The sequence below is a fragment of the Lolium rigidum genome, chromosome 6 (genome assembly GCF_022539505.1).
Source record: "Lolium rigidum isolate FL_2022 chromosome 6, APGP_CSIRO_Lrig_0.1, whole genome shotgun sequence".
NCBI classification, from domain to species: domain Eukaryota; kingdom Viridiplantae; phylum Streptophyta; class Magnoliopsida; order Poales; family Poaceae; genus Lolium; species Lolium rigidum.
The window spans coordinates 1,826,897-1,845,195 of record NC_061513.1 but is presented as its reverse complement, the minus strand read 5'-3'; positions in this window follow the sequence as shown (position 1 = coordinate 1,845,195).

Genomic DNA, 18,299 nt, shown 5'->3' with positions numbered 1-18,299 from the left:
AGGCTACCCTTTCGCCTATATAAGGTCCCTGGCCTAAAAACCCCGATGGAGGAAGCCACGGTACGCGAAACCTTCCAGAGCCGCCGCCATCGCGAAGCCAAGATCTGGGGGACTGGAGTCTCTGTTCCGGCACCCTGCCGGACGGGGAAGTGCCCCCGGAAGGCTTCTTCATCGACACCGCTGCCATCTCCACCGCCATCTTCATCACCGCTGCTGCTCCCATGAGGAGGGAGTAGTTCTCCATCGAGGCTCGGGGCTGTACCGGTAGCTATGTGGTTCATCTCTCTCCTATGTACTTCAATACAATAATCTCATGAGCTGCCTTACATGATTGAGATTCATATGATGATGCTTGTAATCTAGATGTCATTATGCTAGTCAAGTGAGTTTTACTTATGTGATCTCCGGAGACTCCTTGTCCCACGTGTGTAAAGGTGACAAGTGTGTGCACCGTGTGGGTCTCTTAGGCTATATTTCACAGAATACTTATTCACTGTTATGAATGACATAGTGAAGTGCTTATTTATATCCCTTTATGATTGCAATGTGTTTTGTATCACAATTTATCCATGTGCTACTCTAGTGATGTTATTAAAGTAGTTTATTCCTCCTGCACGATGTAATGGTGACAGTGTGTGCATCCGTGTTAGTACTTGGTTTATGCTATGAACATGATCTCTTGTAGATTGCGAAGTTAACTATTGCTATGATAGTATTGATATGTATTATTCCTCCTACATAAGCATGAAGGTGACAGTGTGCTTGCTACGTTAGTACTTGGTTTATTCGTATTGATCTATCTTGCACTCTAAGGTTATTTAAATATGAACATTTAATTGTGGAGCTTGTTAACTCCGGCATTGAGGGTTCGTGTAATCCTACGCAATGTGTTCATCATCCAACAAGAGAGTGTAGAGTATGCATTTATCTATTCTGTTATGTGATCAATGTTGAGAGTGTCCACTAGTGAAATTCTAATCCCTAGGCCTTGTTCCTAAATACTGCTATCACTGCTTGTTACTGTTTTACTCGAATTACTATCGCTACGTTACTATCGCATGTTTACTTCCGCAATATTACTACCATCAACCGCACGCCAGCGAGCTATTTTCTCGGCGCCGTACTACTGCTCATATTCATTCATACCACTTGTATTTCACTATCTCTTCGCCGAACTAGTGCACCCATTAGGTGTGTTGGGGACACAAGAGCCTTCTTGCTTTGTGGTTGCAGGGGTTGCATGAGAGGGATATCTTTGACCTCTTCCTCCCCGAGTTCGATAAACCTTGGGTAATCCACTTAAGGGAAACTTGCTGCTGTTCTACAAACCTCTGCTCTTGGAGGCCCAACACTGTCTACAAGAATAGAAGCACCCGTAGACATCAAGCACTTTTCTGGCGTCGTTGCCGGGGAGGAAAGGTAAAAGGTACTCACACTCCGGATCTCGGCTACAAGCTATTCTCCGGCGCCGTTGTAAGCACTTGAAGCTATTTCCTTTAGACTCTGCAATTGCGACATTTGGTTTCTTGTTTACACTAGTTAGGCATAATGGACAACAATGACCTTCTTATTCTATTTCCTGATTTAAGACATGGATGGTTTGATGCGAAAATTAAAAAACCCATGGAACATATTAATATGAATGCTTTGAACACTATTGTTGCTAATGCTATGGAAAATTCTAAGCTTGGGGAAGCTGGCTTTGATGAGCATGATATTTTTAGTCCCCCAAGCATTGAGGAGAAAATTTACTTTGATGATACTATGCCTCCTATATTTGATGATGAGAATAATAATGATAGCTACTTTGTTGAATTTGCTCCCACTACAACTAATAAAATTGATTATGCATATGTGGAGAGTAATAATTTTATGCATGAGACTCATGATAAGAATGCTTTATATGATAGTTATATTGTTGAGTTTGCTCATGATGCTACTGAAAGTTATTATGAGAGAGGAAAATATGGTTGTAGAAATTTTCATGTTACTAAAATGCCTCTCTATGTGCTGAAATTTTTGAAGCTACACTTGTTTTATCTACCTATGCTTGTTACTTTGCTCTTCATGAACTTGTTTATTTACAAGATTCCTATGCATAGGAAGCATGTTAGACTTAAATGTGTTTTGAATTTGCCTCTTGATGCTCTCTTTTGCTTCAACTCTTATTTCTTACGAGTGCATCATTAAAACTGCTGAGCCCATCTTAAATGGTTATAAAGAAAGAACTTCTTGGGAGATAACCCATGTGTTTATTTTACTACAGCAATTTTTGTTTTGTTGAGTCTTGGAAGTTGTTTACTACTGTAGCAACCTCTCCTTATCATGTTTTTGTGCCAAATAAAGTTTCTATGTCAAAGTTGATGTTATATTTGGGATCGTCGCGCGAAAACAAGCATTGCTGTCTCTGTCACGAATTCTGGCACAAGTCTCCGTAGAAAATTCGAAAAATCTGCCACTTGCGTGATCCTCGGATATGTACGCAACTTTCATTAGTTTTGAGTTTTCCCGTTTGAGCAAGTCTCGGTGCCATTTTAAAATTCGTCTTTACGGACTCGTTCTGTTTTTGACAGATTCTGCCTTTTATTTCGCATTGCCGCTTTTGTTAAGTTGAATGAGTTTCTTTGTTCCATTAACTTTCAGAAGTTTTGTGCAATATCCAGAAGTGTTAAGAATGATTGTGTCACCTCTGAACATGTGAATTTTTGATTATGCACTAACCCTCTAATGAGTTTGCTTGAAGTTTGGTGTGAAGGAAGTTTTCAAGGGTCAAGAGAGGAGTATGATATACTATGATCAAGAGGAGTGAAAGCTCTAAGCTTGGGGATGCCCCCGTGGTTCACCCCTGCATATTTCAAGAAGACTCAAGCATCTAAGCTTGGGGATGCCCAAGGCATCCCCTTCTTCATCGACAAAGTATCGAGTTCCTTCTCTTGAAACTATATTTTTATTCGGTCACATCTTATGTACTTTACTTGGAGCGTATGTGTGTGCTTTTATTTTTGTTTTGTTATCTTAGTTCTCTGAATAAGTTCATCCTTGTGTGGGAGAGAGACACGCTCCGCTGGTTCGTATGAACACATGTGTTCTTAGCTCATAATATTCATGGCGAAGTTTCCTCTTCGTTAAATTGTTATATGGTTGGAATTGGAAAATGCTACATGTAGTAATTGGTAAAATGTCTTGGATAATGTGATAATTGGTAATTGTTGTGCTCATGTTTAAGCTCTTGCATCATATACTTTGCACCTATCAGTGAAGAAATACATAGAGCATGCTAAAATTTGGTTTGCATAATTGGTTTCTCTAAGGTCTAGATAATTTCTAGTATTGAGTTTGAACAACAAGGAAGACGGTGTAGAGTCTTATAATGTTTACAATATGTCTTTTATGTGAGTCTTGCTGTACCGTTTATACTTGTGTTTGTTTCAAATAAACCTTGCTAGCCTAAGCCTTGTATCGAGAGGGAATACTTCTCATGCATCCAAATCCTTGAGCCAACCACTATGCCATTTGTGTCCACCATACCTACCTACTACATGGTATTTCTCCGCCATTCCAAAGTAAATTGCTTGAGTGCTACCTTTAAAATTCCATCATTCGCCTTTGCAATATATAGCTCATGGGACAAAATAGCCTTAAAAACTATCGTAGTATTGAATATGTACGTATGCACTTTATCTTTTATTAAGTTGCTTGTTGTGCGATAACCATGCTTCTGGGGAACGCCATCAACTATTGTTGAATATCATGTGAGTTGCTATGCATGTCCGTCTTGTCTCGAAGGATCTATCACCTTAATGATTGGAGCATGCAAATTGTTAGAGAAGAACATTGGGCCGCTAACTAAAGCCATGAATCATGGTTGAAGTTTCAGTTTTGGACATATATCCTCAATCTCATATGAGAATAATAATTGTTGCTACATGCTTATGCATTAAAGAGGAGTCCATTATCTCGTTGTCCATGTTGTCCCGGTATGGATGTCTAAGTTGAGAATAATCAAAAGCGAGAAATCCAAAATGCGAGCTTTCTCCTTAGACCTTTGTACAGGCGGCATGGAGGTACCCCTTTGTGACACTTGGTTGAAACATGGCATTGCAAAGATCCGGTAGTCCAAGCTAAGTAGGACAAGGTGCGGGCACTATTAGTACACTATGCATGAGGCTTGCAACTTGTAAGATATAATTTACATAACTCATATGCTTTATTACTACCGTTGACAAAATTGTTTCATGTTTTCAAAATAAAAGCTCTAGCACAAATACAAGCAATCGATGCTTTCCTCTTTGAAGGACCTTTCTTTTACTTTTATTGTTGAGTCAGCTTTACCTATCTCCCTCCACCTTAAGAAGCAAACACTTGTGTGAACTGTGCATTGATTCCTACATACTTGCATATTGCACTTGTTATATTACTTTATGTTGACACTATCCATGAGATATACATGTTATAAGTTGAAAGCAACCGCTGAAACTTAATCTTCCTTTGTGTTGCTTCAATACCTTTACTTTGATTTATTGCTTTATGAGTTAACTCTTATGCAAGACTTATTTATGCTTGTCTTGAAGTACTATTCATGAAAAGTCTTTGCTTTATGATTCATTTGTTTACTCATGTCATTACCATTGTTTTGATCGATGCATTCATTACATATGTTTACAAATAGTATGATCAAGATTATGATGGCATGTCACTTCAGAAATTATCTTTGTTATCGTTTTACCTCGCTTCGGACGAGCGTAACTAAGCTTGGGGATGCCGATACGTCTCCGACGTATCGATAATTTCTTATGTTCCATGCTACTTTATTGATGATATCTACATGTTTTATGCACATTATATGTCGTATTTACGCATTTTCCGGAACTAACCTATTAACAAGATGCCGAAGTGCCGCTCTCGTTTTCTCGCTGTTTTTGGTTTCGAAATCCTAGTAACGAAATATTCTCGGAATTGGACGAAATCAACGCCCGGGTTCCTATTTTGCCCGGAAGCATTCAGAACACCCGAGAGCCGCCAGAGGGGGGCCCTGTGGGCCCCAGATGATAGGGTGGCGCGGCCTGGGCCCTGGCCGCGCCAGCCTATGGTGTCGTCGCCCTTCGACCCTCCGAGGCTGCCCTTTCTCCTATATAAGGTCCCTGACCTAAAAACCCCGACGGAGGAAGCCACGGTACGCGAAACCTTCCGCAGCCACCGCCATCGCGAAGCCAAGATCCGGGGGACAGGAGTCTCCGTTCCGAGCACCCGCCGGACGGGGAAATGCCCCCGGAAGGCTTCTCCATCGACACCGCTGCCATCTCCACCGCCATCTTCATCACCGCCGCTGCTCCCATGAGGAGGGAGTAGTTCTCCATCGAGGCTCGGGGCCGTACCGGTAGCTATGTGGTTCATCTCTCTCCTATGTACTTCAATACAATAATCTCATGAGCTGCCTTACATGATTGAGATTCATATGATGATGCTTGTAATCTAGATGTCATTATGCTAGTCAAGTGAGTTTTACTTATGTGATCTCCGGAGACTCCTTGTCCCACGTGTGTAAAGGTGACGAGTGTGTGCACCGTGTGGGTCTCTTAGGCTATATTTCACAGAATACTTATTCACTGTTATGAATGGCATAGTGAAGTGCTTATTTATATCCCTTTATGATTGCAATGTGTTTTGTATCACAATTTATCCATGTGCTACTCTAGTGATGTTATTAAAGTAGTTTATTCCTCCCGCACGATGTAATGGTGACAGGTGTGTGCATCCGTGTTAGTACTTGGTTTATGCTATGATCATGATCTCTTGTAGATTGCGAAGTTAACTATTGCTATGATAGTATTGATATGTATTATTCCTCCTACATAAGCATGAAGGTGACAGTGTGCATGCTACGTTAGTACTTGGTTTATTCGTATTGATCTATCTTGCACTCTAAGGTTATTTAAATATGAACATTTAATTGTGGAGCTTGTTAACTCCGGCATTGAGGGTTCGTGTAATCCTACGCAATGTGTTCATCATCCAACAAGAGAGTGTAGAGTATGCATTTATCTATTATGTTATGTGATCAATGTTGAGAGTGTCCACTAGTGAAAGTCTAATCCCTAGGCCTTGTTCCTAAATATCGCTATCACCGCTTGTTACTGTTTTATCGAATTACTACCGCTGCGTTACTACCGCATGTTTACTTCCCTCAATATTACTACCATCAATCGCACGCCGGCCGAGCTATTTTCTCAGCGCCGTACTACTGCTCATATTCATTCATACCACTTGTATTTCACTATCTCTTCGCCGAACTAGTGCACCTATTAGGTGTGTTGGGGACACAAGAGACTTCTTGCTTTGTGGTTGCGGGGTTGCATGAGAGGGATATCTTTGACCTCTTCCTCCCTGAGTTCGATAAACCTTGGGTAATCCACTTAAGGGAAACTTGCTGCTGTTCTACAAACCTCTGCTCTTGGAGGCCCAACACTGTCTACAAGAATAGAAGCACCCGTAGACATCATGTTGCTTCGATGCCTTTACTTTGAATTTATTGCTTTATGGTTAACTCTTATGCAAGACTTTTTGATGCTTGTCTTGAAAGTACTATTCATGAAAATTTTGCTATATGTTATCTATTTGTTAGCAAACTATAGATCATTGCTTTGAATCACTTCATTCATGTCATATGCTTTACAATAATGTTGATCAAGATTATGATGGTAGCATGTCACCTCAGAAATTATTCTTGTTATCGTTTACCTACTCGAGGACGAGTAGGAACTAAGCTTGGGGATGTCGATACGTCTCCAACATATCTATAATTTCCGATGTTCCATGCTTGTTTTATGACAATACCTACATGTTTTGTTCACACTTTATATCGTTTTGATGCGTTTTCCGGAACTAACCTATTGACGAGATGCCGAAGTGCCGGTTCCTGTTTCTACGCTGTTTTTGGTTTCAGAAATCCTAGTAAGGAAATATTCTCGGAATTGGACGAAATCAACGCCCAGTACCCTATTTTCACCGGAAGCTTCCAGAACACCCGAGAGTCAGCAGAGGGGGGCCACAGGCCCACCACACATGGTGGCGGCGCGGCCCAGGGGGGGCGCCCCCTGTTGTCTGGCCCCACCAGGGCTCCTCCGAGGCTCCCCTTTCGCCTATATAAGCTCCCTGACCTAAAACCCCGATACGAATAAGCCACGGTACGAGAAAAGTTCCAGAGCCGCTGCCATCGCCAAGCCAAGATCTGGGGGACAGGAGTCTCTGTTCCGGCACGCCGCCGGGACGGGGAAGTGCCCCCGGAAGGCACCTCCATCGACACCGCTGCCATCTCCACCGCCATCTTCATCACCGCTGCTGTCTCCCATGAGGAGGGAGTAGTTCTCCATCGAGGCTCGGGGCTGTACCGGTAGCTATGTGGTTCATCTCTCTCCTATGTACTTCAATACAATAATCTCATGAGCTGCCTTACATGATTGAGATTCATATGATGATGCTTGTAATCTAGATGTCATTATGCTAGTCAAGTGGATTTTACTTATGTGATCTCCGGAGACTCCTTGTCCCACGTGTGTAAAGGTGACAGTGTGTGCACCGTGTGGGTCTCTTAGGCTATATTTCATAGAATACTTATTCACTGTTATGGATAGCATATTGAAGTGCTTATTTATATCCCTTTATGATTGCAATGTGTTTTGTATCACTATTTATCTATGTGCTACTCATGTGATGTTATTAAAGTAGTCTATTCCTCCTGCATGGTGTAATGGTGACAGTGTGTGCATCGTGTAGTTCTTGTCGTAGATTATGATCATAATCTCTAGTAGGTTATGGAGTTGATTATCGCTATGATAGTATTGATGTGATTTATTCCCCCTTCATAGTGTAAAGGTGACAGTGTGTATGCTATGTTAGTACTCAGTCTATTTTGCAAATATCTATTATGCTCTAAGGTTACTTAAACATGAATATCGAATGTTGTGGAGCTTGTTAACTCCGGCATTGAGGGTTCGTGTAATCCTACGCAACGAATGGTGTTCATTATCAAACAAGAGTATATGTAGCACAAGGAAGAGAACTTATTTATTATGTGATCAATGTTGAGAGTGTCCACTAGTGAAAGTATGATCCCTATGCCTTGTTTCCACCACAAAGAATTGCTTCCCACGCCGGCAAGCTATTTTACTCGGCGCCGCTTGTTTACTGTTTTATCGCATCTTTACTTTCTGCAATATTACCACCATCTATACCACCTGTGTTTTACTATCTCTTCGCCGAACTAGTGCACCTATACATCCGACAAGTGTATTAGGTGTGTTGGGGACACAAGAGACTTCTTGTATCGTGATTGCGGGGTTGCTTGAGTGGGATATCTTTGACCTCTTCCTCCCTGAGTTCGATAAACCTTGGGTGATCCACTTAAGGGAAAACTTGCTGCTGTTCTACAAACCTCTGCTCTTGGAGGCCCAACACTGTCTACAAGAATAGAAGCACCCGTAGACATTAGTAGACTAATGTTGTGTACCCGAAGGGTAATGCCCACATCAGTAGCCCCCGAGTGACTGGCCAAAGTGAAGGTTCGGGAAGGGACTATAATTGTTTTCATCCGAATGTCCATAACTGTTGTAAAGATTTGGTCCCTCTTCATCATTTTGAAGTCGAAATTGCTTGATATCCGGTGCGCGTCCAGCGCCCCCGATGGGAGTAGCCCCCGAGTCTAGGGATGGATGCTTTCAACCGTGCGTAGACTCAAGTTGTACTACCTGAAGATTCTGATGCCAATACTTTCTGAATTGCCTTATGATAAGTTGCAAACGTATATATAATTTTTGATGCTCCATGCTTGTTTTACACCAATTTATATACTCCCTCCGGTCCTAAATATAAGCCATATAGTGTTTTGAGAAAAATTCCATAATATAAGGTTTACTACGTTGCCCCACTTGTATGGAAAATATTTTTAGTGATTCGATTATGTTTTCTTAGCTTATGCAAAGTCCTCTATTAGCTCACGTTAATTGCCTAGGGTTAATCCTAACCAAGAAAGGTGTAATTTTTCCCAAAAGTGTGTTTCTTAATTTCCGTGCCAAAAACTATATGGCTTATATTTAGGACCGGAGGGAGTATGTTTTTCCTATACTTTGTTGCACTTTTATACATTTTCTGGCACTAACCTATTGATAAGATGCCACAATGCCAGTTCACTGTTTTCGGCTGTTTTGTATTTTAGAAAAGTTGTACAGAAAATATTCTCGGAATTGGAGGAAACAAAAGTCGAATACCTTATTTTACCGTAACGAAGACGAAGTCCAGAGGGGGACGAGGAGGTGCCATAGGGGTGGTCTAGGGCACCCTGGCCTCCACCGACCTCGCCCTTACGCCTATAAGAAGCATCCCGACGCGTGAACCCTAAAGGAATAGTCCTCCGTCCATGAAAAGTTCCGTAGCTCCGCCACCACCGAAGATAAGATCCGGGGACAGAAGTGTCTGTTCCAGCTACCTGCCGGAACGTGAAATTGCCCCCGGAGCCGTCTCCATCGACTCCACCACCATCTTCATCTCCGTTGCTGACTCCCATGAGGCGTCGGCGCGCCCGATCCGCGCCCTCTACGAAGGGGCCGACATGGGATTGCTGGCGATTCTATTGGACTCTAAAACTAGCCGGCGCTTTTTGGGACGCACTGGTGCGAGCCCAAAAACAACGCCGGCCCCTAAAACGCCATCGGGGCCGCTCTGGGGCACGCCGATGGAGATGCTCCTAGTTTCACTCCAGTTCAGAATAGCCTACCATTTGCATGTAGAATTTGGCTACCAGTCGCGTGCACCGGTCCGCTAGTGGTACCTCTCCAGTGGTATCTGTTACTTCTCGCATGTGGATGCCGCACACGGCTAGTAGACTACATACCGGTCGTGTGCTATCGCAGCCTGCTACCAATAAGTTTATTCGCAGCGTAGAGCCTACACGCCACCAATACTACTACAAGTGTATGCGTGTGGCCATAATTAATCCGTATCTTTTCCGCTGCGGTTTCTCCTTATTATACATACACAAGCTGTATCAAATACATATAATTATACAAGTGCCAAATCATTATTTATTCTCAAATATTGGAATCGAAGATCACAAGCACGACTATACAAATACATAAATGACATGTCTGGACTGAGTCGCTAGATTTATAGCTCGCAAGCTACCTAGTAATATAAACTACAATCATATAGATGAGAACTGCAGTCACGATGACCAGCATCACAAGGAAGGTGGTCTTCATCCGGTTCCTCCTTACCTCTCTCGTCTTGCCAGCTAGATAATGTGTATCTAGCTTATGCCTCCGCCAAAGTGTTGCACCCTTTGTAGATGCAGCTGTTAAATGGTGCATATGTATCCAACAGTCTTCCCAATTGGCATAGACTCCGGGAACACTACATCCTGGATCAAATTTTATTGTACGATCATGGCCGCCGGTGCCGGGGCGGAAGCTGCTGCTGCATGTAAAATACATGCATGAACTTTTTAGTTTGTTGACACATATATCCATATATTTGCATCATATATATGATGTTATATCCATGTTTTACATTGAGTTTTTAGGGATTTACCAATGATCCCCTTTATTTTGGTTATAACCCTGAGAACAGGAAAACCCTATTTTGTGTAGTTTTAGCTTACACGGATCTAACTGGATTCAAATGGAACTAGGATTCTGGGGATGTCAATATTTCATCAAGAGAAGCATCTGGAACACTTGGAACTCACGAGAAGGGTCGGCATGCCAAAAGAGCCCAGCCGGCGCACCTAGTTAGGGTGGCCGCGCCACCCCTGCTCTTTTCCCCCTCGGTCGTCTAATTCACTTAATTATTTCCCCAACGGATTCCGTTTGACCAACAAACCTCTATATAAAGGAATTGCCGAGCCTTCCTCGAGCGGAGCTCCGGAGAAACACCGAAACGCCAAAACTTGTAGAGAGTACATGTCGACTCCGCCATCCATAGGTAGTCATTGGTTGTATCTGGAGGAGCTCCGTATGCAAGACAGCGCATTGCAGCAGTGCATTTCTGAATTAAGATGAAGCCCCACAAACCTATGCAATCTTGCTTGGCCTTGAAGTAGTCGTCGTACTCCCTGACGCCGTAGACAATCTTCAAGAAGAACTCCGTTCATCCTAAACCGGCGCCTAAATTCCTTCGGCGAATGAGTCGCATCGTCGTTGAAATAGTCGGGTCAAGCAGCATTGCGCCGGCTTGAAGATGCTGGTTGATGTTCTTCCTCTTTCCTGGCTTTGAGCCGCCGCGCCGAAGCATGGCGAAGAAAAGCTGGCGAACGCGGAGCATACTCGTCAGAATCAGCTGCTGCTGTTGCCACCGAAGGCCTCAGCGTTCTGCTCCTCCATGAACAGATACACCATCATCTCATCGTTGACGTCCATCGCGGCAATTCGACGAACACCTTGCGGGTGGTACGGTTGTGCCGCGGTGGCGACAAGCTCTGTTCCGGGCGAAATAGCGGCTGTCGGTCAAGGGGGTGGCGGTCGTGTCGATCGACGGCAGTTCCTGGACAGTCGGCCATGTCTATTACAAGCAGGAGGCGCGGCAGCGACGGCGACGGTGGTGATCTAGAGGGGTGGGAGTCGGCTCAGGCGTGGGTAGGAGGTGGGGAAAGCGGTGCGTGTGGCTGCCAGGCCGAGCCCACGCTTGTTTTCTGACGTGCCGCGAGGTGCCGACGCGCCCGATCCACGCCCTCTACGAAGGGGCTGATACGGGGTTGTCGGCGATTCTATTGGACTCTAAAACTAGCCGGCGCTTTTAGGGGCGCAACGGTGCGAGCCCAAAAACAATGTCGGCCCCCAAAACGCCATCGGGCCGCTCTGGGGCGCACCGATGGAGATGCTCCTAGTTTCACTCCAGTTCAGAATAGCCTACCACTCGCATGTAGAATTTGGTTACCAGTCGCGTGCACCGGTCCGCTAGTGGTACCTCTGCAGTGGTATCTGTTACTTCTCGCATGTGGATGCCGCACGCGGCTAGTAGAGTACATACCGGTCGCGTGCTATCGCAGCATGCTATCAATAAGTTTACTGGCAGCGGACAGCCTACACGACACCAATACTACTACAACTGTATGTGTGTGGTCATAATTAATCCGTATATTTTCCACTGCGGTTTCTCCTTATTATACATACACAAGCTGTATCAAATACATATAATTATACAAGTGCCAAATCATTATTTAATCTCAAATATTAGAATCGAAGATCACAAGCGCGACTATACGAATACCTAAATGGCATGTCTGGACTGAGTCGCTAGAGTTATAGCTCGCAAGCTACCTAGTAATGTAAACTACAATCAGATAGATGAGAAATGCAGTCACGATGAACAACATCATTAGGAAGGTGGTCATCATCCGGTTCCTCTTTACCTCTCTCCTCTTGCCAGCTAGATAGTGCGTATCTAGCTTATGCCTCCGCCAAAGTGTTGCACCCTTTGTAGATGCAGTTGTTAAATGGTGCATATGTATCCAACAGTTTTCCCAATTGGCATTGACTCCGGGAACACTACCCCTCCTGGATCAAATTTTATTGTACGGTCGTGGCCGCCGGCGCCGGGGCGGAGGCTGCTGCTGCATGTAAAATGCATATGAAATTTTTAGTTTGTTGACACATATTTCCATATATTTGCTTCATATATGATGTTATATCCATGTTTTACATTGAGTTTTTAGAGATTTACCAGTGATTCCCTTTATTTTGGTTATAACCCCGAGGACAGGAAAACCCCATTTTGTGTAGTTTTAGCTTTCACAGACCTAACCGAAGTCAAATGGACCTATGATTCTGGGGATGTCAATATTTCATCAAGAGAAGAAACTGGAACACTTGGACCTCACGAGAAGGGTCGGCATGCCAAAAGATCCCAGCTGGCGCACCTAGTTAGGGTGGCCGCGCCACCCCTGCTCTTTCCCCCCTCGGTCGTCTAATTCACTTCATTATTTCGCCAACGGATTCCGTCTGACCAACAAACCTCTATATAAAGGAACTCATGAGGCTTCCTCGAGGGGAGCGCCAGAGAAACACCAAAACACTAAAACAAAGGCAGAACCAGCAAAGATTGGAGGGGAAACTCCACCGGACCCGCCGCCGGAGGTATCTCTACCTTCTCCAACGTCTCCACCATCATCACCGTGATGAAGTGGGAGTAGTCGACCTCTGACTATGGGTTTCTAGTAGTAGCTTTATCTATTTCTCTCTTGTTCTTCATAGATCTAGTACCGTATGACCTGCCCAACATAATTATGGTCATATATGTAACTCCTATGTGGTGAATCTTTATTTTACAATTTGATATATGAGATAGTAACATATGATGTGTTAGATATATTGATAGATGCATATCATATACCCCGATCTTAAGTACTTGTTATGGTCCAACTTGTATGCAAGAGAATATATGGGGAGAAGTGTGTGTTAGATGGAGTAGCATGGTGGTAGTGATTGAATAGTGACAACAAATTCAAGATCTACTATGGTATTCACTGTTCAAAAAATCGGCCGAGATACCAATTTATCGTGAATCGGGTGGTAACCGATAAGATATCACGGCACCGATATTTCGGCCGATTTTTTGTCCAATTGCCGATATTTTGGCCGATTTTTAGTGAAATTGTGCTTAAATTCGCTCCGCTAGTTGATATTTTTGTCCTATGGTCTTGTATAATTGCGCATTAGCTCAAAATTTCCATTTTTATTGATTCAAATGTAAGGAATGAAGGCAATACTTCTATTCAATGCTCCGATATTATTTTTAGAGAGTATATTATGGAAAATTTAGTTCTGAAAATTAGGATGGACAAAAAAAATAAGCCGATAAATGGCCGACCGATAAAATCGATTAATTGACCGATAAGCGATTAATCTCCATTCTCAGGTCGGCGGATAAGTAACAATTAAAGATTTCTTGAACATTGATGGTATTTACCTTTCTTTTGTTGGCTCACTAGGAATAAAGTGAATTCTTGTGCTATAATTATCATGTGACGGCTTGATAATCTTGTTTGGTCAAGGTAGCATATTTGGGATTCAAACATTACGTAAAATTACATAAGAGTATACTTTGTTCATTCTTAATTCAAGATTGCTTTGAGTTTTCCCTTTCTTGAGGAGTATAAGAGTGATGTGTTGCATCATCTCTATGTTAGGACGTGATTCCCATATGAATGCTTGTCAAACACATGTTGAAGTTCCACCAATATTATTTATTTGATGAATTTTTTGTGTCCACTACAACTTAAAAAGAGAATAGACAAGTGAACCCATGAACCCCGGTCCATTTTAAACAACGAGAAACATCTTTCCAACACAATTATCACACTTTATATTTTCTTCTATATATTATTTTGAACATAAAAAATACTTTCTTGACTTGCAAACACACAAAACCCAAAAAAAACTTTCTCTTCATTGCCTTTTTTTAATCTTGCTTGCTTAGTTTACTTGTTTTACTTTAGTTGACTTTACATTTATAATTCATATTACTAATACGAAACCTTGTGCTTGACAACCACATGGTGGAGTTGGGGACGCAAGACAAAAACTTTGCTTTGCAGGTTGCTAGAAGAGGAGAAGAAGAAATAACCTCTTTTCCAATTCCCCGAGAGTTCGATATAAACCTCGAGTCAGCCTTGTGGAGAAAATATGCTTGCTACAATACTCTGCACTTAGGGGTCCCAATGAGTTTGTACACACGGAGTTGTTGCCATCAGATGCATGCTAGTGTGACACTCTCGTTCAGGCACCATCGACAGAGTGCTGCGGCGACCTCCCTCGGGCTGCAGGGAATGAGCGGCTCGCCGAGGGGCCACTCCCTGAATCGGATGGACCCTTTCCATGCATGGCGGCTCCGCCCGCGTGCCGCTTGCACGGGTGGTGCTCGATTGTTTCTGGGGGAGCCCACCTGGGAACGATCTTCACTCGTTGCACATCGGCATGCGGGTGATGATGGAATCTGCGGTCTTCGAGTAGGGTGAGAATGTCCGACGAAGCCAACTCCGCACCGCTTGATCCACCGCACAAAATATCACCCTTCTAGTAAAGATCAACTGTGGCAGGTACTGAGTGCCTCCCCATGAAGAGACAGGTGCGGTCGTGCACACCATTGAGTTGTCAGACATGGGAATATTGGCGTTGTTGGGAAGCGATGCAATGCTTCAGGAAACGGGTCATCACCTCGCGCCTCGTTAGTCCCAACATCTTCAACTTATTGACATGTCAGAAGGCATGCGTGAGCTCGGCGGCTCGGTAACCTGTGGCGGGGCAGTTCACCTAATCTCATGGACCATTGGCTCGTCCAGTGACTCGTTGGGATCGAAGAAGAGCACAAAGCACCACTTGTAACACCATTTGGCCACCATGTGCTCTTCCTCCGCAGTGATGTACTCTTCGGCATCTCAGAGGATGAAGGTGAACCCGTTGACCGCATCTACAGGATTCACCAAATGAGGGAAGAAGTAGTGGAGAAACAAGGCCACGTTGGAAAGAAACCCCCACGAAGGCCTCACAGAGATGCTGGAACACCGACAGTGTTAGGATGTTGTTCGGGTGGAGGTGTGTGAACATCAGGCCTTAGTCCACCAGGACCACCACCATGAACATAGAAAATGGCGGCACCATGCCCGCCATGAGAAAGTAGGAGTAGAGCCGCACGTACCACTCCGTATGCTCGGGGGTGTCCAACGGCATGAGTTTGGTTGAGCCGTTCTCGTTGGACGAGGAAGTAACGGCTTTAGCAAGGCGATTGAATGAAGCCTTGTCCTTACCAGGAGGTAATAAACTGGCCCAATCCTTATCGCGAGCCGATAAGACGATCCTCCCTTTCCCGTGCTGCAGCTCGTGGAGGACTTTGGCGGTGCCACCGGAGATTTGGTAGCAGCGGCGAGAGATTGGGGCATATCTGGCCGAATGCAGAAGACTGGAGCAGAGGGAACTGGCAATGGTTCTGCGGTGGTGGTTCTTGCAGGCGAGGCATGGGGAACACTAGGAGGTTCTCCTCCTCGCCCACTAAGTGTTGCAGTTTCCCACGATGTGGTGATGGAATGGCTCCCATCACACCAATGGGCACGGAATATGATGGGTCTCCAGGATGATGTTGAAACTCGTCTTCCTGCATTTACTGTCTCGGTTTCCGCGTGCACAACCAACGCCCGACACGTGCCCTCGAATTGAATTATGACTTAGAAGACTCATCCCCCCCCCCCCAGCCCATGCGTCTGTTGTAAGGGCGTAGCCCGGAAACCAGCGCGGTTCTACCGGGACCAGCTTGGGAGCGATTCTCCCGGGAGATACAGAAGACCGCAAAGATACAAAGGCACTCCCAGGGGCTACTGTCGATGTAGTGGGAACCCGGGTCCACACTCTGAACTGGACGCATGGGCGGATGAGGAGCCCAGCGGCAAGAGTACTGCCAATAAGGTCCTCTGCTGAAAGGGTTAGCACCCAAGGCAGAGAAGACGCCTGCTGGGTTGGAGCAACGTTTTGTTCCTTGGGACATGTCCATCGCGATATCATTCATGACACGTTTCCTCGAGAGTGTACCTTTTTTTCTCGAAATGGGGATATCACCCCGGCTTCTGCATCATGATGATGCACACGACCATTTATTAAAAAGATTCAAGTTCAGTATTGTTTTACAACTCAAGCATCACCAATAGTTGATACAGAAATCAACCAGCGAAAAAATCACAAACTACTCTGAGTACACATCAAAGTAGTCTCCTAGTATGACGCCAGCCAGTCTGGCGCCAAATATCCTGGACGACCATCTGGAGCCGTGTGCATCTAGAAACCATGGCATCCCGCTGTCCCTCCGGCGACAGGAGGGCCCAAAGCTGAACACAATGTGACATCATATGGATAAACTGCAAGAAATGAAAATATTGTTTTTTTGTTAAAGATAATATAATTTCTGATCCTCCATATAGACCAACATAAAGTAGAAACCCCAATCCAGATAAAAGCCTTAGATTGTATATCTACTCCATTCAACCAATTACCAAATATATTAGTAGTATTGGTTGGAGGTGGAAGATCATATGTGAAATTAACTCTGCGCCAAAGAAGCTTAGCTAAAGGACATTCAAAGAATAGGTGTTGAATAGTTTCCCCTTCTCCACAAAAGACACATTTTGTGCACCCATTCCATTGTCGTTTGGCTAAATTATCTTTAGTTAACAGAACCTTATTACTTAAAACCACATGAATATCTTAATCTTGGGGGGAATTTTAACCTTCGATAGATACTTTTTCAAAAAAAGGGGTATGATCACTCACACTGGTGGAAAAAAGGGCTTCGGTCGCGGTTCGTAACTGCCATTGGTCGCGGTTGCGCAACCGCGACCAAGCAAGCGCGACTAAAGCCCACCCCCCTTTGGTCGCGGTTCCTTACGAACCGCGACTAAAGGCGCCTCCACGTGGCCGCCAGCAGTCCTTCGGGGCGGAGGACCTTTAGTCGCGGTTCTCCTCGCCAACCGCGACTAAAGACCGCCGCAGGTTTAGGGTTTTAGCCCCCCCCCCTAAACCTGGTTTCTTTTTAGTTTGTATTGTTTTATTTTCTTTTCTGTTTTATTTTAATTTTGAAGGAGTTTCACATATTCTACTATATACTACATATACATGCATATGAACGTACAATTTCAAACAAATTTGAAATTAGAACCAAAAAGAATTCAAGAGGAATTGACAATATATATTCAATATCGATGACCGCCATATACAATTTTGAACTAGTTTTCATACATATGATTTACCGCATATGAAGTTCTACGTCCTCTACATAGTGTTCTCCTCTAGGATCGATGACTTGCTTCGCGATCCATCCAGCCTAGTTCCTCTTGAAGTGGTCGGAAGCGAGCTTCTAGACTAAGCGTCTTCCGAAGGTTATTCCTGCTAATGTTGTTCGGACACGAAATCCGCTCGGAGGTGTATCTCCGGATCATCTCACAAACATAGTATCCACATAGATTGGTCCCCTTTGGCTGAATATCTTGGGTCGCAGACACTACCCTTTTCCACCGTAGCTCTTTTTTGAATTCACCGACCTTTGTGTTTACGAACCGTGTCCAAACCCTACGAGGCAAAGAAAATTAAATGAACAAGAGAGTTATTAGTTACTTGATATTAGGAAATGAACAAAATAGGCCGATCGATATAGACCGCAAGTGAATGAAAATATATAATTACTTCGCATCATTTTTCTCAAGTCGGCCCAAAGCTTTGCATTCATATTCGAGAGTCGTGGATGAGAACTGTGGAGTCGTGAAATTGAAT